At 34.8% G+C, this 27,550-nt stretch overlaps 1 protein-coding gene and 1 long non-coding RNA gene across 4 annotated transcripts in view; both read right to left on the bottom strand.

Annotated features, from left to right (window-relative positions):
* MACROD2 (mono-ADP ribosylhydrolase 2) overlaps positions 1-27,550 on the bottom strand; it is a 1,889,921-nt gene that overhangs the window by 1,841,675 nt on the left and 20,696 nt on the right. The gene's annotated exons all lie outside the window — the stretch shown is intronic.
* On the bottom strand, positions 701-23,549 carry LOC140687367 (uncharacterized). Its single transcript, XR_012061619.1, has 4 exons — positions 23,345-23,549; positions 22,447-22,559; positions 2,508-2,607; positions 701-1,460 (listed from the first exon to the last, which is right to left on the bottom strand). It is a non-coding gene; the product is annotated as an uncharacterized lncRNA (long non-coding RNA).

The raw sequence follows: 27,550 nt of genomic DNA on the forward strand, positions 1-27,550 counted from the left end.
AAGTAATTCCTAGCTTCTTGCAACAACAAGCAATGTAGTAATAAACATGTTTGTACAATTCCCTATGTCATATTGAAACAAAGTCAGCCCTTTACATATACATACACAATCACTCTGTATTAATAAGAGGGCACTCGGAAGAGAACCCAGTATACAGGAGGGACTTTCAATCAAGAAATACCCCTTGGAGAAAGGCTGAGGAGAAAACAGTCTTGACTACTGAGACATTATGTTCAAAAGGGATCACAACCTGTTCTAGTAGTCCTTAAAATAAGGAAAGACTGGAGAATTAGAAATAAGGTTCAGAATTCATATTACTGGTCTGGAGAACTGAAACAACTAATTGCAATTTCAAAAATATAGTCTTCCTTGTCTTCCAAAGAAAAGCTGCCTAAAAGAATGATTACACAGTAAAAAAATAAAATAAAATAAAATAAAATAAAATAAAATAAAATAAAATAAAAACAAATAATATTTAAAACACACACACAAGCCAAATCCATAAGATGCTTCTTACATAACACAGATAAACAGCTTCCAAAAAATGTCATCTAGGATCAGGGTTTGCACCAAAACCAAACTTGATATTTAGTAGAAAATTAATATATCGGTAGCCACAATATTACAGCATATTTACTATTTTAAAATTTTTATTTTGACATATACAATAAAATAAGGTTTGTTACAATCTCAGGAAAAACAGGAAATCATATGATCACACAACATAACAACATAATTATTTAAGTATAAAAAATAAAATCTTAAATTTCATCAAGCTGTCTATGGATATCAGATTGGAGAAAACTGACCACAATATGATTAAGAATCATACTTCATCTCGAAAATCTATTATTTACTGACAAAAAAAAAAAAACCCAAACCAAACCAAACAAAACCAAAACCCTATAATGGTTGGCTTTGAGCACTACAAAATTTTAAAATGCAAGAGTATCTTGCAAAGCTCCAGTAATAAATAAACAGACTGTACGTTTTAGGTTTTGGCAGATACTATATATTTTCATTCATCCTTGGAAGCACCACTGAAACAGAAGCAAGAGTGCCATCATTCACAGAGAACAAAGCGGTCATTCTGAATGTGAGAAGAGTTTATGGTAACTGTGCATAGCAGACAGAAAGTCCTGGGACTAAGGCAACAATTGTCTTTTCATATTAGTAGATGGCCAGCATTTTACCATTAGAACCCAAAATTTTCAGTCATTCCTTAATTTTCTCCCTTCTCAGTTCTCCATGTTCTCTCTATGAAGTCCTGTTGGTGTGACACACAAAACAAAAACACATGTTTCTATCACCCTTCTGGTCTGTATGCCTTCTCTCAACAGTAATTCTTTTTCCTTCTTCAAAACAGACTCTTCTCAAAGGAGTTTTCAATGAGTCTTCCTTGATTCAAAACGGACTGGAAGACAAGATGGGATAAAAGAGCTCTTTTCCTAGTGCCCACACTAGAAAAAAAAAAAAAAGAAGAAAGAGAAAATAATACAAAAATCTCTAATAGGAGCAACATTTCTTACACTCATTGAAACAAAAAAGAAAAAAAGAAAACTCTACCAGCATATCCTCTCATTGTACTTTACCTTGGCCAATTTTAGTGACGTATCCTTGTCCAATCCACTTAATTGAGTTGTTACAGGTATACGTTTCAACTGCTCTCAACTTTGCCCCCCATATACTCATGCATACATCTTTTATATAATTTAAAAAGCACAACAGAGTTATAATTTATCAAGAATACAACTGAAGATACCATTTCTAAAACTTCAATAAGCAGATATTTAGAAAATATCTATGATATTTCCTGACACAATCTGAAGGAAGAAATCTTTTTGCAAAATTTATAAACTATGTTGGAACTAGGGCTAACTTGGAAGCCACTCACTGAGCTCTTGACACCTGCATCTCTACTGCTCTAGAGAGCTATCAAGAATTTAAGACTTAAGGCGATCCAGTTAATTAACTCCTTATTCTAAATGCACATCAGTGTTAAACATCATCATGGCTAAGAAATAAGTCAGTGTCAAATGGTTAAATAACCAACTAACCAATCAAAGAAGAAATAATCAACAAGTTAATTTCAAACAAGCTTTTTAAGTATATATTTAAAATATTTAAAATTCAATATAGTTCACAGATCTAAACACTTTCCACTGGTTTTTAAATTTGCTGCCAGCTAATACTATTACATGCTATGTACCTAAATGCTCTTGGTAAAATCTTATTACCATAGAAGTGAATCTGTGATGAAAGAATTCTGATACAACTTCCTTTATTGTGAAGATGACAGCAAACATTGTGCAAAAGCAGAAAAAGAAAGACAGAAAGATGCTGGTATTCTTTCCTAATTCTTCTACCATTCTTACAAAAGAAGACTACTCCATCCCTACCCCTCCCATCTCCCACCTCCCACTAACCACTTCTCACTCATTCCAGGAAAAAAATTTTTTTATCCAAAAAAAAAAACAGCAACCAAGTAAAATATAGAAGAAGAATACCTGCAATATTTTTCTTCCCAAGACTTGTCCCAGGCAAGGATCCTCAGGCATTCTCTCCCATGTGATCCTCCACCACTTCTTCAACCATTAGAGATGCATCCTGAATGATGGTGGAGGGTTCAGAAGTTTATAGTAGATGTAGTATTTTGAGATCAAGGATCATATCCATCTCCTCACAAAAAGGATGGGGCCTTTAAGATGGTCCAGAACACCACTTCACACCTTTGTGACTATACTCACATATTACTACTATTCTAATATTAAGCAATTCCTACTCTCAACCCAAAAAACCCCACCAGGATACCTCAGAATTCTGACTAGGTCAGTCTTTATTTTTCCCTTTACTACCCATTATTTTAATTTATTTACATCCTGACTCATTCTACAAAAGATGTTGGATTCATACTACCTTGTATTAATAAAGCAATACTAAGAAGATACCCTTACTTTAAGCTATTCTCCACATACATACCCTCTCCCATAAAATCTACATGCAATGAGGGAATCAGCCACCCCCACCCCAATACTCTGGGTAAAGAAATTTCAGAGAAGTCTGTGAAAATACACTTCTATGAGAATATAGGAAATGAAGAAAGGAGATGGTTGCCAAGAAGGACCAGAAAGGTTGTATGTTACAAAGAAAATTATGGACTTGAGACTATGTGTAAATCAAAGTGGTTTAGGTAACCACTGTTACCCTCATATTGCTCTCCTCCTTCCCTCTCAGCATAACTTATTATGCTTTATTTTTTAAATAAAAATATGCTCCTTACAAAACAGCATTATGTTTTTAGGAAAATGAAAAGTATTCCTCTTTCATTCCTCCATCTTTTTCTCAAAAGGAGACCATTCATGCCTTTCTTGTGCATATTTTAACAGGCATATGATTTCTGATCACCAATAAACTAAACATACTGCTCTCACAACCTGCTTCTTCACTTTACGTATCTAGACCATCTTTTCCCATCTGTATGTAGTGATTTAACTCATCTTTCGTAATATTCATGTAGCACTCTGTGGCGTCCCTGGAACACATACCTGATTCCGTGCCCTGTAACATATGCTCATATTTCAATCTTTATCTTTTTTACTTTAGGTTCTAGAAAGTTTCCTAAACCTTACTTCTAAATCATTAATTTGGCTTTCAGCCCTTCATGCTTCCTTTTTTTTTAATGTTAACAATTTTTGTTTGTTTGTTTCTGAGAACTCTGCAGATTGCTTCTTTGAGAACACTCTATTCTTTTCAGTTGTGTTATCCTCATTCTTGGAGGATACAAATTACATGTAAGTTCCACCTATTTCTTGCAACATTCTCATTTCCCAGAAGTCACTATTTCTCTCAGTTCATCTTCTATTTGTATTATTGGTTTTCTGGTAATCAATAGTATCCCAAATTTGTGAATGGTGTTCCAGAGCTGGGTTTCTCCTGCAGACCTACAACTCTGTCCCTCTCTGAAGGCACCTTCCTTGAATGAGAGAGCTGATTTTAGGCTTAATGTGAGTGGGTGGAGCATATCAAGAGACATATTTTAATTCAGAAAGTGTGGTCATTTTAAAGCAGGTTGTGGGCTGGAAATTGTAATTGCTAATAATAGAAAGGCTACTTTTGTGGTGGAGCTTTTTATTGTATTTCATGTATGTGGAACCATACAGAGGTTTCCTCCCCTCTGTGTTCTCAGGCCCTGCTCTGCCACTCTCTTCAACCCCAGGACACATACCACAGCTTTCTGCAGATTCATCTTGTGCAGAACACAAGTCTTTTAGAGACAAATACCCTTGCTGACAACCATTCTGTACAAATGAAGAAGGAAAGAGTTCAGCTAGTGCAGGCAGTTTTTAGATTAATTACTCTGATGATCACTCCTACAGACCCCTTCAATTCTTTAAAACTAGTAACAATACAAATGGAGTTTCTTGGGGTCCACTGAGGAGAAACTTCTCACTTTCAGTTGTGGTTCTTCTCTGCTCTGGTTTCGTGGAAACTGTCATTCCATCTACTTTCTATCTTCAGGGAAATTCCCAAAACCTAATACCAATGTCATCCTTTCTTGCTGCCTAATGCTAACTGCTTATTAATTTTAAAAAAAACATAAATTTTTAGTCATTTCAAACAGATATGGAGAAGGTTGGCAGAGCTGATACTCCATCATCCTTTAACAAAAGTCTTCTCAAATTCTCAACATGTATTTCCATCTGTATTTCTTCACATACAAAGAAGTATGAAGTATCCACTTCTGTAGTTCTATGAACAGAAATACTATGCATAGTATTCTTTTACTCTATTCCCGTCATCACTCCACTCCCACAGGTTTTGTTATTACTAATCATCTAAAATTTTATGTCCTAATTGTCATTTTTTTCATATCTTCCATTTTATTAGCAATATTTTCTCTAGTTATATTATACTGCAAATGTACACCAAAGTATGTTATTTACAATTTTTTTTTACCATAAGTTTCACTGACTGACTTGGTTTTGGTTTGTTGTTTGTTTTTGTTCATCTATGTGCAATGTATGTTTGTTTTTTCCATCCAGAATTCTCCATTCTGATTCATTTCATTTTGCTTAAGTAGTTCCAAACAGTACACTCATTCAAGTTTGTGTTACAGTTCAGAGTCTTTGGAGAGAAAATGTATTTTGTCTTCATACTTTAAAAACAGTTTTGCTGCATACAGAACCTTAGTATTTTTACCTCAGAATCCTACAGGAATTTTTCCATTATTCCCTAGTATCCACAGCTGCATTAAAAAAGTCAGATGCCAGTCCAATTCTTTTTTTCATTAGGGTAAACCAAACCAGTTTAACTGGAAACTTGATTTTCTTTTGATCCTTGGAATTCAAAGTTTGACCAGTATTTGATTTTTACCAGAAATCTGACTTCAGTGTATCTTTTTTTAAGGCATTCTTCAGCTCATTTTTTCAGGTATTCTTCTTACTCTACCATTTCATTGTCCACTATTTCTGCAGTTATGTATTTTTCACTTCTGGAACTCCTATTTCACAAATAGTGATCTCTTGGATCTATTTTGTAGGTCTCAAACTTTTCTCTCATAATGGTCAACTCTTTTTGCTCCACTCTCTGAGAGAAATCTCAATATCACTTCCCTTTTAAAAAAATTTATTGTGAAGTATTTTAGACAAACAAAGAAGTATAAGGTAATATTTAATAAACATCTCTGTATCTACCTCCCAGCTTAGGAAAAAAAAAGTTACTTAGATAACAAAAATGCCTTTCTTTCCCTCCCAGAGATCACGTAAGTTTGGTATCTATCATTTCCATGGATTTCCTTATATATTTCATGTAGTCTTGCTTTGCATTTTGAAGCTTCATATAAAAATCATACTTTATATTCTTCTGCACTCTGTTTTCTATACTCAGCATCATTCTGTAAATGTATCCACTGAATATGGTTATCATAATTCACTGATTTACTGTGTTTATGGTTAAAAGTCCTCACATGGATATACCACAGTTTATTTATCCACTCGTCATTTATTAGGGCTTAAGATTAATTCTAGTTTTTAGATCATCATTCTAAGTGAAGTAAGCCAGAAAGAGAAAGAAAAATACCATATGATATCACTCACATGTGGAATCTCAAAAAAAAAAAAAAGAAAAAGAAAAAAAAGGACACTAATGAACTAGTCTACAAAAGAAACACACTTGCAGACATAGTAAACAATCTCATGGTTACCAAGGGAAATGAGGTGGGAAGGGATAATTGTGGAAATTTGAGATTTGCAAATGTTAACCACTACATATAAAAATAGATTTAAAAAAACAAATTTCTTCTGTATAGCACAAGGAACTATATTTGCTATCTTATAATAAGCTTTAATGGAAAAGAATACAAAAACAAATATGTGTATATATATGCATGACTGGGATATAATGCTGTATACTAGATTGACACATTGTAACTGACCATACTTCAACTAAAAAAAAAAATTGCTTCCAATATTTCACTCTTACAAACAACACTGTTATGAACATCCTTATCCTTCTCTCTTTGCACTTATGTGTGAGTTTCCTTAAGGCAGTGTTTTCCTAACTACAGCTCACAATGCACCAATAAAATCACCTTAGTAGGTCACAGATTTAAAAAAAAAAAAAGAAAGAAAGAAAAAAAAAAGAGTGGTGATGCATTAAGGGGGAAAAGGAAGAAAATGAACAGAGTAGTAAGGCACAGAGATAGATTAAAATGCACTGTTTGGAGTAAGAGTAAATTCTGTTTCCTGAAAATATGATTTCAGTTATGTCATGGTCAAATCAATAAAACAGATCAAAACAATGCTAAGGTATATGTATGTGTATGTGTATATACATACATACATATGTACAATTTCTGGGTCACTGGAGAAATGTTCATTTGAATTTACTAGACATTCCCAAATTACTCTTGAAAAGAGTTGTTTATATTTCTGCAAGCTAACAGTTCTTGTTGCTACACATGCTCACCAACACAGTATAATCAAGCATTTAAATTTTTATCGATTTGATATCAGTCTGAAAATATATTTCAAAACACTTGTTTTTGAATGATTTTGCTAGTTATTTCTAGGATATTTTTCTTTTAGTATTTGAAGATTGAATTCTTTGACATATGGCATCTATTGTTGGAGTTTAGAAGTCTGCTACCAGTCTAATTTTATATCTTTCTAGATAATCTGATTATTTCTGGGTACTCTTATATTTTCTTTGTCCTTTATAGCATCCAGTTATTTTTCTTTCTCTATATTTACTGTGTTTTTTTCAGACTATGATTCACACGTTTTAATTTTGAAAAATTCTCAGGCATTCCTTCTTTGGATATGGATTGTCAGTCTCCTCATTCTCCTTTTCTAACTCCAAACTCACATAAGTTAGATATGTTTATTCTATCTCTAAATATCTCTTTCATGTTTCTATTTTTTTTTCAAATCTGTCTTCAAGTTCATTAATTCTCTCTTCAACTGGGTTTAACCTACTTGTCAATGTTTTTCAATTTTAATTATTGTATTTTTAATTTCTAAAAGTTCTATTCTTTTTCAAATCTTCCTGGTACTTCTTGATAGTATTTTGTCTCTTGTTCACATTTCTAATTCTCCATTTAATTCTTTAAACATTATATATATATATATATATATATATATATATATATATATATATATATATATATATATATTCATTCCATACTCTTACCTAGTAATTTCAATAGCACAGAAGTCTACTTTTGCCGTTTGTTTCTACTGCTTACTCTTGCTCATGATTGTTGATTTTGTCCAAAGTATTGCATTCAGGCTCTACCAAAAGACATACTAAAAGACTTATCTTGAAGGTGCATCCCCCTAAAGAGTATTAACTTCTGTTTCTGTTAGGTGCTTTGTATACCACCAACATTTGGCTATTTTTAAATAACTTTCTCTGTCTGCAGTTTAACTAGGCAGGTGGATAAATTAGAGTCCCACACCCACATGAAGGCAGGCTTAGGGTCACAGATTTTTAGGGGAAATGTTTCAGTCTCACACCCAAATGCCAAGAGGTGAAAATTTTTCTGAAGTTCTCTGCTGGAAGTTAAATTTAATTTTCTGTACTCTCTTTCATTAGTCTTACCTTGAAGAGTCTTGGCCTTATGCAGAAGCCTTAATTTCAACTTCTTGTCTAGAGGAGGTCCAAAGATCTCTCCCCTGAAAACCATGTGACCTTTAAATGCAAGCCTTTAGGTCAGCAAGTGTTCTGATAACAGCTTTGGAATCAACTTAGTACTCTGGATTCTAGCACCTTCAGTATTTTTGGTCTCTAGGGGCTGTACTTGGCAGTCATATTTTTAGTCATCAAGAACTTTTTTTCATTGTTCCTTTCTCTAGACACTAGAAATTTTCAGCTTGCTATTTTGTTTACATTAACTGATGTCTAGGCTATATGCTCTGTTTGTTTTAGTAAACTGCCAATTTCCTTCAAATATCTAGTATTTCATCACTGTCTTTACCTTTTTAAATAAAGATATAAATTGTTCAGTATTGCTATCTGGTTCAGGTCACTGCCTTCCTTTCTCCAGAGTCCCCCTCACTCCCATCATGCACGTAATACAAGGCTGTGGGACTCTGTAGGTGGGTTTTGCCCTTAGTGTGGTAAAGGGGAGAAACTAGCAGATTTTTCTTCTAGATTCACTGATTGTAGAGTTCTAATTACCTTGATATTGCCCTCAGTTAATTTTCCCTATGCTGAGTTAACAAGCTGTTCAGTAATAGTGGTTTTTAATAATTTAATCTTGTCAGTCTTAACATCTTCCATAAAGTCCCCAAATTTTCTGTCCACTGAATGCATCCTTTCCTGTTTTCCAGTGTTGCTACAGATTTTTTTTCCTTATTCTTATATTACTTTTGTCATTGCAATTTGGACTCAGCTTGCTATCATATACTTGCCATAATTTTTTTTGAATTCTAGTATTCTTCATCATATCACAGAAATTATACCCTCAAAATAAAGGATCTCTCCCCGCAAAACAGCAAGAATAACAAGAAATTGTGGGACACATCTTTAGAGGAATAAGAAACAATTACCACCACATGTACAGAAGTTTCAGTTTGTAAAGTTTCTTCCCCCACCCCCTCTATTTTAATAGTTCTCCTATATCCTATCAACAAGTCCCCCACCCAAAAATACCCTCTTCAACTCTTCAATTCCTATTTTGGGTTCATCTCCTACTAGAGTATAAGTAAAGAATTTGAAAGAAGAAATTAGAAATTTTTTCTTTTATCATGAACAATTTATGTTTTAATTCATTCTTTATTATAAAAGTTATTAGCCAAGTTATAAAAAGTGCAATCTACAGAGTTTTAAAGATGGTGTAAATTAATCATGCTTGAATGAACAACAAATAAAGTGATAATAGAAAATACTTAGCTCTGAAAACCTGAGAACTATGACAATTCTACCAACTGCTATTCTTCTTTAGTCAAATCAAAATGTTAGTAAAACAAAAGAGTAAAAGTAAAAAGAACAAAGCATATTTTTTTATTTAATATTTTACACAAAGAAAATACTTTATACTTCTCTGTGCTAGTGGATGGCAAATTCCACACAGAAAATACACTCCAGGACAGCATGCAAACCCTTTAATTTCCTCTCCCCTTACCAGCCCTACTAAAAAATTCCCCACCTCAACTTTCTGAAGTTAATTAAGTAAAAAACCCTTCTGTCACAACTATCATCTGGATAACCCAGGAATATATTCAGGTCATTCTATAAGTCAAATGATTAGTTTTAATGGTCATACTTTTTTACAAAAAGTTAAGTGGCACATAGAAGCCCTAATTTCAGTATTCAGAATGAAATTAAAGGGCAATTATCAATATTGCTTACACCAAATTCTATTAGGTACTTTTAAAAAAAAAAAACTGGCTATACAAGTTACGAATGAAAAACACTACCTGCCATATCAGTAAATAAAGGAGCTGCACCCATCAAGTCATCAGCCACTACCACCATCCACCAGTGAGATACTAGTCCTAGATACCTGGATGCAGATCACAGGAATGATTCCAATGAGCCCAGAATTTTCCATCTTCCCATACACAGAAAAGGACTAAATTCCTGAACTTGAGCTATCTGGCTTTCTTTAATTAATCTTTTAATGTTCTAACTACCTGATCTTTGTTGCAAAAAGTCATATAATCCTGGCTCCTCCCCTGGGGAGCAGTCTCTCAGAGCTATCTGAGAGGCTGTTATCCTGGACTTAAAGTCCTCACAAATGTCTGCCAAATAAAACATAACTCTCCACTTTTAGGTTGTGCATTTTTTTCAGTCAACGTTTTCAAATTTATATCCTTTTAATCTTTCCCCATGATGTTTTACATTAAAAAAACTAAACACCAATAAACTACTTGCTTTATTTATATGCAGGCCTGAAGGCTAAAGCAGCAAACCATTTAAAGGAATACTATGTGCAACCCTTTGGTAAATTAAATAATAGCCCCCAAATTATCTTTTTTATAAATCCTAATTTTACTTAGGAGTACTCAAAAGTAGAGTTTACTGAGGAAGCAAGATGGCAGAGTAGAAGGATGCTTGTAGCTCACCCTCTCCCACAAATACACCAAAACTCACATCTAGGGACCCACTCAGCCAACCAGAGCACCTGCCAAACTCCGACAGAACATCGCCCTCTTCGAAAGACAAAGACACCAAAAATCTGGTAGGAAAAAAGAAAGAAGAAAAAGCAAAACAGTGTGGGACCAATCCCGTGGGGAGGGAGTGGCAAAGAAGGACTAGCGCTTGTTCGCTGGGTCTCCCCTCTCCAATGGAGAGGCCAGTGGGACGGAGGGGGAACCTCCGAGGCTCAGATCTACCGAGCACCCCTTGACCAACAGAACTGAGTTAAATGGGCACAAAGGGTCCCAGTGACCCTCAGCCTGAGTCGCGAGCCGGCAGCTGGGGCCAGGGCAGGTGGCCCAAGCCAGGTGGAGGACAGGGGTGGCTGCACTAAGGCAGCCCTGGGGGACTGCAGGGTGCTGCGTGCTGTGGTTGGGAGGGGATACACAGCAGAACAACCTCGGTCCCCCATAAATTGAGAAAAAAGCAAAGCAACACGGCTGGTGTGCCCTGAGGGGAGAAGCACCATAGCTGTTGTCTCCTCAGACCTGCGCCACCATTACTGGCACTTCACGCAAGAAGAGAGGCGGGGTTCAGCCACAGCTGCCATATTCTCCTGTGCACAGCGCCTGGGTGGGGGTGGGGCCGAGACCTGAATCCACACCCGGGGCTCCACAACCTCCTGGGCAAAACTGAGACTTGTTTACAGCTGGAGGCAGACAGGATCTTTCTGCCCTGGCACCTCAGAGAACTCACACAGCCAAGACAAACAAGGAGCTGAGATTTGGCACGAAGCAGGGGTGGGGCCGTTCTGCAGTCTTCCTGGAGCCCGTCTTTCGAATGCCAATCTGAAGCGGAGCTGCCAGCTGCACAGAGCAGCGGAGCGACTGGCACCAGGAAAGGGCAGGCAGTAACCCGCTTTCCTGACAGGAACGTATCACCTGACCACGGTGCTGGGAGGGGTCGCAATCCGCCCACCTGCCTTCCCCGTGTGCAGCATCTGACTGCAGCATCGGGAGGGGGAGTGACCCACCCGCCCACCGGATAAGAGCTCAGCAACTGACCCAGTGTTGGGAGGGGGTGCTATCTGCTAGCTGACAGCCACTGGGAGCAGCACAGACAAGGGCGCCAATATAGGGCCTCTGGAAACAGCAAGCTGAGTTCACAAAACAGGGCAAAGACACAAAGACCTCTCAATAAAATCATTAAGAGCACAGCATCTCCAGGAGAACTAGATAACTGACACTCCTTAAACCACAGTGCCAGAGAGATATGAGCAATAAGAAGCAGCAGAGGAACCACTCCCAATTAAAAGATCAAGAGAAATCCCCTGAAAGCACGATCAAGGAAATACACATTGATGGCCTACTAGATCAAGATTTCAAAAAAGGACTGATCAAAGTACTGAACGAATTAAAAGAAATAGTGTCGAGAGATATAAAATATGTCAAAAATGAAATAGAAGCTATAAAGAAGAACCAAGTAGAATTAGTAAACTCATTTGCTGAGATGAGAGCTGACCTAAAGGCTGTACAAAGCAGGCCAGATAATGCAGAGGAATGAATAAGTGACCTAGAAGACAGAACAACAGAAAGCACCCAATCAGAACAGCTGAGAGAAAAACAAATAAAAAACAATGAAAACAATATAAGGGACCTATGGGGTAATATAAAGTGTGCCAATCTATGCATAATAGGGGTTCCAGAAGGGGAAGAAAGAACAAAGGGGATTGAAAAGGTATTTAAAGAAATCATGACTGAAAACTTCCCAAACCTAAAGAAGGAATCAGATATCCAAGTACAGGAGGCTCAGAGGGTCCCAAACAGGAAGAACTCAAACAGACCCACACCAACACATATCCTAATCAAGATGGCCAGAGTCAAGGATAAAGAAAGGATCCTAAAGGCAGCAAGAGAAAAACAGTGAGTTACAAGGGAACCCCCACAAGGCTATCAGCTGATTTCTCTAAACAAACACTACAGGCCAGAAGGGAGTGGCAAGATATATTCAAAGTCCTGAATGAAAAACACATGCAGCCTAGGATGCTCTATCCAGCAAGGCTATCCTTTAGAATAGAAGGAGAGATAAAGAACTTCACAGACAAGCAAAAACTAAAAGAGTTTAGTAACACTAAACCCATGCTAAAAGAAATATTGACAGGTCTACTTTAAAGAGAAAAGAAGCAGGATGCTACAAAAATGAGAAACTCATAACTGGAAAGGAGAGAACTGCCATGAATTACAAAAAGAATAAACACAAAATTGTAAAAGAAGACATCTAAATCATTAAGAGTGGGAGAGGGAGGCAAGGGAAGCCACTGTGGAAAACAGTATGGAGATTCCTCAAAAGACTAGGAATAGACTTACCATATGACCCAGGAATCCCGCTCCTGGGCATATATCCAGAAGGAACCCTACTTCAAAATGACACCTGCACCTCAATGTTCATAGCAGCACTATTTACAATAGTCAAGACATGGTAACAGCTTAAATGTCTATCAACAGATGACTGGATAAAGAAGATGTGGTATATTTATATGATGGAATACTATTCAACCATAAAAACAGACAACATAATGCCATTTGCAGCAACATGGATGTTCCTGGAGAATGTCATTCTAAGTGAAGTTAGCCAGAAAGAGAAAGAAAAATACCGTATGAGATCGCTCATATGTGGAAGCTAAAAAAAACAAAACAAAACAAAACAAGTATAAAACAGAAACAGACTCATAGACATAGAATACAAACTTGTGCTTGCCAAGGTTGTGGGGGGTGGGAAGGGACAGACTGGGATTTTAAAATGCAGAATAGATAAACAAGATTATACTGTATAGCACAGGGAAAAATATACAAGATCTTATGGTTGCTCACAGAGAAAAAAATGTGACAATGAATATATATATATGTTCATATATAACTGAAAAATTGTTCTCTACACTAGAATTTGACACAACATTGTAAAATGAATATTACTCAATAAAAAAGTTAAAAAATAAAAAATAAAAAAAATTTAAAGTAGAGTTTACTAAAATAAAAGCCAAGAAAACAAGATATTTCCAAGAGTTAAAACAAGATGTGTCTTTGATAATATTACTCTTTTCAACAGCCTAACAAAGATTATTGATTAACACTTTAGTATACCGATACTACAGCAACTGACTGACTATTAAAATGAGGGCTCCTTCTCAACTTTACTGACCAGCATTTTATGCTCGTTAGGTTTACTACTTTCATAACTTTCCAAGACAATGACTTCAAATACAGTCAAACACTCCTGAAACCTTTCCACAGAATGAACTAATTCATATCTTCAGGATCTCTAGGGTAGAGACTACTGTGAAATTCTTTTGCCTTTTATCTTGAGATTCATTTAATTTCAACATAAAAAAACTTTTTAAATGCCGATCAATTACATCATTTAATATTCCACCCCCACCAATCTTTTAGTAGAACCAGTGCTCTAAAAGAGTAATAATTCTATCGCATGGCTTTACATACTCTCTGGGAAAGACTCATAGATACCTTAGCACTCTAGTCTGAGAAGTAATTTCATAGAGCATGTTGCTAAAGTTGCAAAATATAGTTTATGTTCAGTATGTGGTCCATTCCATTACTTTAAAAAAAATGACTAGTTTTAAAAAATCTTAAAAAGCAAATTTTTTTAAACTTTCAATAATTCTTAAGTGCAAATCTGGAACAAGGTGAATTACAAAGACATGTGAATAATTTTTTTACATGGTGTAAAGTGGTATTCATTACACAACTACTTGAAGAGATAAAGCCTTCTCCACAATGTTGACAACTTTTTGACAATTATCAACAATTTTGTTATCCAACTTTATTTTTTCTACTTGTTGCTTATGTTTTAAATTAAAAACTAACACTATGGCATTATGAGTTGTAATCCATAAATTATATAATGCTCAGCATAAAATACATCTTTCCCAAACAGTAAATATAATTTGACGTTATAAACACATTACACAGAAGCACATCAGCAATGCTTTGGGGAAACAAAAGCATGCATTAACATAAGGTAAGTGAAGAGGATATAAAGCCAGAAGGTCTTGGTTCAAAGTCAGACTCTGCCACTCAGCAGTGTGACCTTAAGCAAGCTAACCACTCTGTACCTCAGCTTCCTCACTTGCAAAGTGAGATAATAATTGTACTCCGTGAGGCTGCTGTGATAATTACATAAGTTAACATTTGTAAAGCACTTAGAACTATGTCTGGCATGTATTAAGCACCTTATAGGTATCTGTTTTTAAAAATTTGAATTTTTCTTAATTCTAAAGTAAACTTTGCTTCCCTTCTCATTAACCTCAAATAATTCTTAATTCTATGGTCACTAACTTTCACTCCTCCTCTCTATACACACACACACACACACACACACAGAGAAATAAACACAAGTGGCTTGTTTACACAGATAAGCAATATCACTGATTTAAATTCAGAAATGAAATATCCATTCCTTTGAGCTTGGTAAAGCTCAATCAAGCTATCAATCAAGAAACTGTATCTCTTATTAAAATTATTAAATAAAAAATATTTAAATTCCCATCATGATGAAATATATTTGGTATCAGTTATATAATTCCATGAAAGAATAGAAATGCAATGGAAAAAATAAACAAGGCAGAAGTAAGTAGAAAGCAACTGATCCTATTCACCAATTAAAATATTTACTAAAATAAAATTTTACTATAGAAATTTTATAGAAACCTTATAATGGATTAAACTCCCATCATCACTTTTGTTTCGGCCAGCTTAATGATGCCAAAATTAGTAAAGTCAACAAACTTGCAGTCATTTCTAGGGGTATGATTTGTTCATATTTTGGAGTATACTGATACAATACAAAAAAGGTTTTTATAAATTGCAAGCTGTCTTAGAATATAACCAGCTATTCATGTGCAATACTCTGAAGGTTAGACTTTAGTCATTGAAAAATATATTTTAGACCTCATGTGAAATGCATAACTTTTTCAAGCTCTATGCACCTAAGCCTTAAAAAGGATTTCAAGTGGAAAAAGGTAATTTCAGCTTTAAATAAATAAATAAAAATCATGAAGTTAACCTAAAATGAATCTTTGGATTAGTAAATCAATAGCTAACTTGATAATTACTGCAAGTTATCAATGTCAAGTAATCAACACATATGTACTAAGTGGATACCAAGAGCCCACCCACACTTTTGCTAAATGACCAGATTTCTTATAAATGAAAAGCTAAAGTCTAAAGTGAAAGGCAAAGTTACATTACTAAGGCATTGAAGATGACAGTGAACAGCTTCCTCCAAAAATTATTTTCTATGAGATACAATGGAAAATCTTTATTCAGAAAAAAAATTTTGTACTTACGGGGAGCAACCACACAAAATCACCCTGAGGTGCTATTAAAAGGGTAGGTTCCCAGGCCCTAATCTATACCTACAGAATCATAACCTATATTCTTAATCTGAATCTGAAGCAGATTTCATAAATATTGAATATGTTAAACAAAATTTTACTGAGAACCCAATGGATTCCAGTTATCGTGCTAGGAACTATAGACTATAAAATTATTAGTCTCAGTAAATCTCAGCTGATAAAACAAAGACTATTAAATATTAAAAATCATACAAAATTCAGAAATGCAGAAACCGTGTCTTATTCATTATTAAATCCCTGTTGGTTGTCTGAATGATACATTTCAAAAATGAGTTTGTGAATAACCATTTTTTGTTTATCTGTACTACTTTACCCCTCTATTTTCATGACTAATGAGTTTATGAGCTGACAGGAAAGAAATTAAAAGTCTGAATAAGCTTTCACTATATTATGCCCATGAAAAAACACAAATTACTTTTAAGATCAACAACAAAGTGACCAAAAAATTCAGAGGAAAAAATTTTCCATAACTCAGAAGTCATGCCCTAGTGCAAAATGTTGGTAAGTACTTAAAAATAACTCAATAAAAGGCAACCAGTCCTATAAACCACTTTAATATACTGACTGAAAAAAAAAATTTAGTAACTTCCTTATAAAAATTTTACATTATAGATTAATAATTATCCTCACTATATAAATGGAAGAGTTGAGAATAAAAATGTTTGCACAAGTACACATACTGAAGTAAAAGTTAGGTCTGTCAACCTTCATGGTAATGTCCTTTAATAGGTAGACAGACTACTTTCCTTCAAAGTAAGTGCCTCTAAAAGATGAGATTACTATCCTATTAATTAATACATAAATAAACCTCAGTAAAGACAAGAACAAGGCAAGAATGCCTCCTATGAACATTATTACAGAATACTCTACTAGTGATGCTAACAAAAGCAAAAGAAAAAAAGAGGTACAAATATTAAGAAGCTATAAGATTATTTGCAGAAGGCTTTACTGTCTATGTAGAAAATCCAAAAGATTGTGACTAATAACAAAATCCCAGATCAGTATTCAAAAAATCAATACTTTCCTACACCTCATCAATAACCAATCATAAAATTAAGTGAGAATAAAGGTCCCGTTCATAATTCTTAAATCTATTAAATATCTAGCAATAAGCCTAATCAAAGATGACAAAACTGAGATTAAGAAAATTATAAAACATCACATGATCACATAGAAATGTAAAATTGTGTGTAAAATACACACATACACAATCATTAAAAATGCACAACAGGTGAAACCAAAAAATCTGCAACAAATACAACTAAAGATAATTTCCTTAATGTGAAATGAACTTTTAGGAGATTAATTTTTAAAAATCATTTTTAAATGAGTAAATAATATGAGGAAATAATTCATTAAATGAACACGCAACTCACTTAGTATAGTGCTTGGCCCATGATAAGTGCTTAAACAGAAAAACAAATGGCTAATAAACATTAAAATAGGTTCAACCTCATTCATGATTTTAAAAAAATAGTAAAACAATCAGAGAGGCAAAAATAAAACAGTCAATAAAATCCAGAGTTGGTGTTGGAAAATATGCATTTGCATACAGTTAAAGTGGAAATGGAACATAATGATAGTTCAACATTTTATGAGAGGAAACTGGAAATATCTGTCAATTGAAAACTTTGAATCTTTTGATCTAGCAATTCCATGACTAGAAATTATTCTTATTATATACATAAGAATACAAAGATAAATACACAAGGACATTCCGAAAAATATTAGTTATGCTAGCAAAATAGAAACTGACTTAATCAAAATGCCCATCAATAACAGACTGGTTAAACAAAATCACAATATTTCCACACAAGAATAGACTACAAAGACTTTAAAAATAAGTGAAATATACCATTAGAAATTCTTATGGAATAATTTCTGTGATAGATTATGAGATGCAAAGTAGATACAGAAAAATAAACAGTATTAAAGCATGATCTTATGTGTATAAAAAAAAAGTACACAAAAGTACAAAAAAATACAAAAATTTTCTAGCACATACATGAACTATTAATGATGGCAATAGATATGGGAATCAAGCTAGAGACAAAGGCTTATTTTTCATTTTACACTCTTCTGTACTGTTTGACCCTCCATATGCATGTTTCACATTCATTAATTTTTTGGAGATATATATTCTTGGATAAGAATATTCAACATTGTAAAGATACCAACCTTTTCAAAACCCTATAGGATTTTTTAAACAAAATATGAATAGAACTTTGAATATTTTATAAATAGAATAGAATTTAAAATCAGTCTGAGAAAATATATTAAAAATAATCGATAAACTTTGAAAAAGGAGTGAGTTTTTTCCCAAATTATCAAAATATATAAATTATAGTCATTATAACAGTGTCATAATGACATGACAATTGGCAAACAGATCACAATGAAATACAATGACGAGTCCAGAAAAAGAATCCTGGATACATGGAAAATTTAGTATATGACTAAGAAAACATCAATGGGGATAACTAGACATTCACTGGGGAGAAAGTCTAAGGCCACCTACCTGCTAACACACAAAATAAATTCCATACAGATAACAAACCTGAAATATAAATATGTCAACTTTTCAAAGAAACTAAAAAAGTATGTTACTTTTATAAATAATAGAATGAGCAAAGTCTTAATTTAATAAAACCTAAAATGCAAGAGACATTAAAAACATTAGTTTTAAATTTTGCTAATAACAAGATAGCATAAATGACAGTAGCAGTAATTATTATAAAAGCTAGCACTTTGAGATGACTAAGGATTAGATTCTGTTCTATGCTATTTATAAATTACTAATTTATTTAATCCTCACAGTAAGTTCATGAGGTATACCATCACCAACTTTGTCTTACCAATGAAGAGACTTAAGTATGGAGACTAAGCAACCTTCCCAAAGAAGTGGCAAAGGCAGTATTCAGCCTGGTTATCTGGTTCAAGTTTGTATTCTTAATCACCATACTGGTCAACAATAGACTTTCAAAAAATACTGCAACATTTACTAAGTGGAAATACAAAAAAAGGTAATCCAATAGAAAAATGGGGAAAAGTTATAAACAGGAAACTCACAAAAGAAATCCAAATGGCTAACAAACAGGAAGTTTTAAAGAAAAGCAAATCTCAACAGCAACAAGTTACTACTTTTTACCCTTTCCACTGGCAAACATTTTAGGGATTAATGGCACCTATTGTTGGCAGAACTACAATGTTGACCTGTGTATAAACTATGTCAGCCATTGTGGAGATGATTAAACAGTTTTACCAAAATTTCAAATCTGTACTGCCTTTGATCTGGTAGTTCCACTTTCAGGAATCTATCTCACAGAAAGTCTCAGACATATACAGAATTATAAACCATAACTTATTAGCAACTGTAAAAAAAAAACCTAGTATCCATCAAGGATAAAATACTTTATGGTAAATAAATTTAAATTATGATAAAACAGTTATTTAAAAAGAAGGAAACATCAAAATATATATTTTAAGTGGAAAGCAAGCCCCAAAGTACTACATATACATGTTAGTATAAAAACTAACAAAATACTATATAAGAGAACACATACAGTAGAGTATTTGCAAAAGCATTAAGAGGCAGCAAGATTAAGAGCACAAACTCTAGTACCAGGCTGACTGGACTAACTAATTAGTTAACCTCTCTTGGCCTCATGTTTCCCAAAATTTACCACTAGAAGTGGTTTCCAACACCTTTATATCATTATCACACTTAGTATAAATTAACACGTGGAATACAAATTTGATTATCATTAGTTATAATATACTTTTTTAAAAAATAATTTTTAATTAATACAAACATTTAAGGAAAGCTATGTTATTTACTTGTATCTAACATGAATTCATCTTAAGAAGTAATTAATCATAAAGCCTTAAATTGCTAATGTTAATTTGTAGACATATTTCAGACATCAAAGCATTTAAACATTTTTATCATCAAAGTAATGAAGTTCAATCCATATGCACAGAAATAATACTTTTAAATAAAAAGTACTTCATATAGCATACCAGAAATATTAACAGAGAAATCTAGAGCAGTCTTTATCACAGAATGAGAGATACATGAAATATTTAGACTAACAGGACAACCCTACTTAGGAAAAAAAAAAATGTCTTTACCCCATTGTTTTTATTGCTGTAAGAAATATATATTTACTTAACAAAGCATTCCATAAACACAGTTAAATAGACTTTAAAATCCCACACTGGAGCTATTTGCAAGTTATGAACGGCCAAGACTAAATTGGGAGTGTTATTATTCACTACTATCATTTTCAGTAAAAGTAAATCTCATGTAACTTAACATCTAAATTTGGGTATGTGGAAGAAAATAAGAAAAAGATGTATCTCTGCCTATCTCTCTTCCTAAAAGTTGGTTATCCTTCATCTATTTAATTTGCTCCCCAAAAGTGTATGAACAATCCTGGTAATGACCATTTGAACCACTAACAGGAAAGGTCAAAAGATTCCCTATTTAGCTGTTTAAGTATAGATAATTACAAAAAGTCTGGCCACAAGTACTGTGTTAACAACAAAAAGAAAGAAAGGAGAGAGGGAAAGCGGTTATTTCCGTAAGTCTTTTTTTTAAATATAAAAAATAAAATTTACCCTGGCCCTTTTCACAAACTCAACCCTCAAAGAATCAACAAATTAGAATTTTCCTATACCTCCAGCAAAGTCAGGTAACAATATTTTGCAGTGAAATCTACAAAGAAAAAAGCACTATTCCTTGTATCCATGCTCCCCATGTACCAATCAGTGTTTCAAAGAACGTCTTGGCTTAGTGTGTTTAATCACTTAATTACAAACAGAACAGTGATCTGCATTTAGTTATCTGTCTTACATTAAGAAAAAAAATCACTGGTGCTCCAATCACCAACAGAAAGCATTGATAAATTACAATGTCAGGGATTAGAAAAGGGAAAACCACTTACACAAAATTAAATTATTTTAGAATACAAATTGCAATAGTCATAAATTTACACATTACACAAAATCTTGTTCAATCATTGCCCAGTAAAGGAATTGCTTTTGTCTGACTTTCATCCAGAGCCTTTCTGAATATCTCCAATGACAGAAAATGCACTGTATCAGAGTTCATTCTATTTGGAAGCAACTAATAGTGTTTAAAAGTTTTCTTGTATTGTTCTAAAATCAGACTCATAACTTTAAAAGGCCAATGCTCCAAATAGCTGATCCATCTTACCCCTTACTTCATCTAATTTTCCAAACTAAGGAACATGAAAAACTAAAATGCAATTATTTTTATAAATTCAAAAAACTATTATTTTCAATCAGTTAGGCATCATTAGAAAAAAAGTCCTAAATATTAAAAAATACAAAAACTTGAACTTCAAAACAAATTCAATATACTATGTATCTTCAATTCTAAGATACATTTTTTAAAACATTTTAATCTCTCTGAAATTGGCAGGTACCTTACAATGAAACATATTTACAGTTGCTGCTGGGGAGTGGTAGTCAAGATAGTCTTCACTGACTGTATATAAAAGAATTTATTTATCATTTCTGGTAATATAATTAGACAACTGCAACCTCTCAACATTCCAGGCAACAATCTAAATGACCCTACTTGAGTCCAAATATTGGTTGAAAACCTTTCATTAACACTATCTGGTAAGATCAATGCCAGCATTAAAACTTACAGAATAGGTAGCACTGATTTAGAAGAAAAATCCCAGACAGAAGAAGAGTACATTTTTAGTTAGTGCTGTATCACCAACTTTCCTAACTGCACAGAAAGTAACTCTGTGGAAAAACACATCAACAATACCGAACGGGAAAAAAATAATTCAGAAGAATTGGAATCTGTGTGCAAAGATGTTTTAGGAAGATCTAAACCAACTTACTTTACTCACAGTTTCTTTCTAAAATATGTTAAAGGATGATATATCATAAAACTATACAACTGAGTTAATCTGAAATTTTTATTTTATATTTATTGAAAGAGATCAGAGTTATTAGAAAGCATTGTGTAATAGTTAAATTGACAGTGCCTTTTTTCCCCTTCCTTCTTAACAGAAAATAATGGTGTATCTTACAGCTCATTCAACAGAACGTGGTAGGTCAAGGAAGTTCTGTGCATGGCTAGTATGGCAGAAATTACTAGCTATTCATCAAAACCAGTTTCCAGTTTCATCCTCTTCCTGAGCATATAACTAGATTATATTTTTAAGCCTCTAACAATTAAATATGGCCATGTGCCTGAGATTTAACCAAAGATATGTGAGTAAAAACCAAATGCACCATTTCTGGGGTCTAGCTCATAAAACTTCTGAAATATCGCTGTCTTTCCCCTTTCCCCTAAGGTTCTCCAGGGCAACCTTAGAAACAACATGTTAAATAAGGCACAGGCGAACTGAAAATCAAGATAGCGGAGTAGAAGAATGCTCATAGCTCACCTTCTCCCACAAATACACCAAAACTCACATCTACGGACCCACTCAGCCAACCAGAGCACCTGCCGAACTCCGACAGAACATCACTCTCTTGGAAAGACAAAGACGCCAAAATTCTGGCAGGAGACAAAAAAAAAGAAAGAAAGAAAAAAATGCAAAAGTGTGGGACCAGTACCGTGGGGAGGGCAGCAAAGGAGGACTAGCGATCATTCACTGAACCTCCCCCTCTCCAATGGAGAGGCTAACGGGATGCAGGGGGAGCCTCCGAGGCTCAGATCTCAGCCTCCGACACCCAGCCCGAGATGCTAGCAGGCAGCTGGGGGCTGGGCCAGGCTGCCTGAGCAAGGCGGAGGACTGGGACAGCAGCACTGATGCAGCCCCGGGGGACTGCAGGGTGCTGCGCATCATGGCTGGGAGGGGATACAGAGCAGAACAACTTGGGATCCCCATAAATTATGAGGAAAAAAGCAAAGAAACACTGCTGGTATGCCCTGGGGGGAGGGGCACCATAGCATTTGTCTTCTCAGATCCGCGGTGCCATTACTAGCACTTCTGATGAGAAGAGAGGCGAGGCACAGCCACAGCCACCATAACCTCTTGTGCACAGCTCTTGGGCAGGGGCGGGGCCAAGACCTGAATCTGCACCTGGTGGCCCCACAACCTTCTGGGCAGGACTGAGACTTGTTTACAGTCGCAGGCACATAGGATCTTTCTGAACTGGTACCTCAGAGAACTCAAGCTGCCAAGACAAACAAGGAGCTAAGTTTTTGCATGGAGCAGGGGCGGGGTGGTTCCACGGTCTTCCCCAAGCCCACCTACAGAGTGCAGACCCAAGGTGGAGTGGGCAGCTGCACAGAGCAGCTAAGCGACCAGGGCTGGAAGAGTGTAGGTGGCCACCCACCTTCCTGGCAGGAACGCAGCACCTGACCTTGGTGCTGGGAGGGGGCACGATCCACCACCCTCCTGCCTCTCCCCGAGGCAGCATCTGACTGCAGCATCGGAAGGGGGAATGACCCGCCTGCCTATCGAGAAGGAGAGCGGCACCTGACCCAGTGTTGGGAGGGGTCGCGATCTTCTTGCCCACAGGCACTGAGATCAGGACAGACGAGGGCGCCAATGGAGGGCCTCTGGAAACAGCAAGCTGAATTCGCAAAAAAGGGCAAAGACAGAAACACTTCATGATAAAACCATTAAGAGCACACAGTCTCCAGGAGAACACATCCTTTTTTTTTTTTAATCTTTTTTATATGTTTTATTTTCTATTACCTTTTTAATCTTTACTTTATAAACAGTTCTATACATTTACAGATTTAATCCCATTTGAAATTTTCTTTTAAAATATTATTATTATTATTATTATTTTTAAAAAGCCACCTCATTTCATTTTTAATTCTCTTCGTTTTGATCTCCTGTTACTGATTATACACAGGTCTCAAATATTGTTTTCTGACCTTTTCTCCTTCTTTTAAGGTTTTTAAATGATGTCTCAACTCAATTGCTATTCTGCTTCAACTTGCTCTTCTATTATTGATTATACACCTTTTTCAAACCTTTTTTCCTCCATTCTTTAAAAATTCTTTTTTTTTTTAAGTTTTACTCCTGCATAGGCTTTAGATAGATAAATAAACTCCTTAACGATCACAACACATAACTGATACTCCTAAAGCCACAATGCCAGAGAGATATGAGCAATATGAAGAAGCAGAGGAACCACTCCCAATTAAAAGAGCAAGAGAAATCCCCTGAAAGCACGATCAAGGAAATACACATTGATGGCCTACTAGATCAAGATTTCAAAAAAGGAGTCAAAGTACTGAAGGAACTAAAAGAGATAGTGTTTAGAGATATAAAATATGTCAAAAACTAAATTGAAGCTATAAAGAGCCAAGTCAAATTCGTGAACTCATTGGCTGAAATGAGAACTGACCTAAAGGCTGTGCAAAGCAGGCCAGATAATGCAGAGGAACGAATAAGTGACCTAGAAGACAGGACAACAGAAAGCACCCAATCAGAACAGCTGAGAGAAAAACAAATAAAAAACAATGAAAACAATATAAGGGACCTATGGGGTAATATAAAGTGTGCCAATCTATGCATAATAGGGGTTCCAGAAGGGGAAGAAAGAACAAAGGGGATTGAAAAGGTATTTGAAGAAATCATGACTGAAAACTTCCCAAACCTAAAGAAGGAATCAGATATCCAAGTACAGGAGGCTCAGAGGGTCCCAAACAGGAAGAACTCAAACAGACCCACACCAACACATATCCTAATCAAGATGGCCAGAGTCAAGGATAAAGAAAGGATCCTAAAGGCAGCAAGAGAAAAACAGTGAGTTACAAGGGAACCCCCACAAGGCTATCAGCTGATTTCTCTAAACAAACACTACAGGCCAGAAGGGAGTGGCAAGATATATTCAAAGTCCTGAATGAAAAACACATGCAGCCTAGGATGCTCTATCCAGCAAGGCTATCCTTTAGAATAGAAGGAGAGATAAAGAACTTTAAAGACAAGCAAAAACTGAAAGAGTTTAGTAACACTAAACCCATGCTAAAAGAAATATTGACAGGTCTACTTTAAAGAGAAAAGAAGCAGGATGCTACAAAAATGAGAAACTCATAACTGGAAAGGAGAGAACTGCCATGAATTACAAATAGAATAAACACAAAATTGTAAAAGAAGACATCTAAATCATTAAGAGTGGCAGAGGGAAGCAAGAAATTTTTTTTTCTTTCTTTTTTAAATTTTTTGTTCTTGGTAGGATGGGTTTGAGATTATGTTACTATCAGCTTAATAAAAACTTAAAATAATGAGCCAATAGACTTACAAAAAAGGGTAACCACAAGCCAAAAACTTACAAGGGAGTCACAAAAACTAAATAAAATCCAAGACAACACACAGGAAAATTACCAAACCACAAAAGGTAGAAGAAAGGAACAAAGAGGAAATTCCAAATCAACTGCAAAAATAAGTTCAAAATGGCAATAAACACACATCTATAATTAATTACTGCAAATGTTAATGTACTAAATGCTCCAGTCAAAAAACATAGAGTGGTAGACTGGATAATAAAGCAAGAACTTTCAATCTGCTGCATACAAGAGTTTCACTTTAGGGAGAAGGACATATAGATAGAGAGTGAAAGGATGGGAAAGGATATTCCATGCAAATGGAAAAGCAAAAAAGCAGGTGTAGCAGTACTGATATCAGACAAAACAGACTTTAAAACAGGGGCCATAAAGAAAGAAAAAGGACATTTTATAATGGTTAAAGGAGTAATACAAGATGAGGATTTTGCAATCATTAATATATATGCACCCAACATAGGAGCATCTAAGTACATAAAACAACTACTAACAGAGATAAAGGGGGAAGTTCTTGGGAATACAATAATTGTTGGATATTTTAACACTGCATTAACATCACTACACAGATCTTCCAGACAGAAAATAAATAAGGTAGCAGAGAAATTAAATAGTACAATAAAAAAATTAGATGTGGTGGATATTTTCAGAGTATTACACACCCCAAAAATAGGATATACATTCTTTTCAAGTGCGCATGGAACATATTCTAGGATTGATCATGTACTTGGGCACAAAAGAAGCCTCAACAATTTTAAGAAAGAAATTATCTCAAGCACCTTTACTGACCACAGTGCCATGAAACTAGAAATCAACTACAGAGAAACAAAAGAGAAAGAAAGGAAAGCATGGAGACTAAACAACATGCTATTAAAAAACCAATGTGTCAATGATGAAATCAAAGTTGAAATTAAAAAATACCTTGAGACAAATGAAAATGAAAGTACACCCACACAAAACTTAACGGATGCAGCAAAGGCAGTGCTAAGAGGGAAGTTTATAGCAATACAGGCCTTCCTCAAAAAAGAACAATCTCTAATAAACAATCTAACCCACCAGCTAAAAGAACTAGAAAAAGAAGAGCAAAAACTCCCAAAAGTCAGCAGAAGGAAGGAAATAATAAAGATCAGGAAGGAAATAAATAAAATAGAGATTTTAAAAAGTATACAAAAAATCAATCAAACCAAAAGATGGTTTTTTGAAAGAGTAAATAAAATCGACAAACCTCTGGTCAAACTCACAAGAAGAAAACAGAGAGAGCACAAGTAAGCAAAATAAGAAAGGAAAATAGAGAAATTACAACAAATAACATAAAAATACAGAATATATGAGAATATCATGAAAAACTATATGGAACCAAAATGGATAACCTAGAGGAGATGGACAAGTTTCTGGAAACATACAGTCCATCAAGACTGAATCAAGAAGAAACTGACCACTTGAACAAACCAGAAATGAAATCAAATTAGCAATTAAAAAAAAACTCCTACAAATAAAAGTCCAGGACCAGACAGCTTCACTAGGGAATTCTACCAAACATACAAACAAGAACTCATACCAGTCCTTCTCAAACTCTTCCAGAAGATTGATAAAGAGGGAATACTCCCAAACTCATTCTATGAAGCCACCATCACCCTGATACCAAAACCAAGCAAAGATACTACCAAAAAAGAGAATTACAGACCAATATCACATAGTTGCAAAAATCCTCACCAAAATACTAGCAATAGAATCCAACAACACATAAAAAAGATTATACATCATGACCAAGTGGGGTTCATCCCAGGGACATAAGGGTGGTTCAACATACTCAAATCAATCAATGTAATACATCACATCAACAAGAGAAAGGACAAAAACCACATGATCATCTCGATAGATGCAGAAAAAGCATTTGATAAAATTCAACACCCATTTATGATAAAAACTCTCACCAAAGTGGGTACAGATGGAACATATCTCAACATCATAAAAGCTATATATGACAAACCTACAGCCAGCATAGTACTCAATGGTGAAAAACTCAAAAGCTTTCCACTAAAATCTGGGACAAGACAAGGATGCCCACTATCACTACTCCTATTCAACTTCATCTTGGAAGTCCTAGCCACAGTAAGCAGGCAAGAGAGAGAAATAAAAGGGATCCAGATTGGAAAAGAAGAGGTAAAAGTGTCACTATATGCCAACAATGTTACTATATATAGAAAACCCTAAATGGTTCACACAAAAACTACTACAAATAATCG

The sequence above is a fragment of the Vicugna pacos genome, chromosome 19 (assembly GCF_048564905.1).
Source record: "Vicugna pacos chromosome 19, VicPac4, whole genome shotgun sequence".
NCBI lineage: Eukaryota > Metazoa > Chordata > Mammalia > Artiodactyla > Camelidae > Vicugna > Vicugna pacos.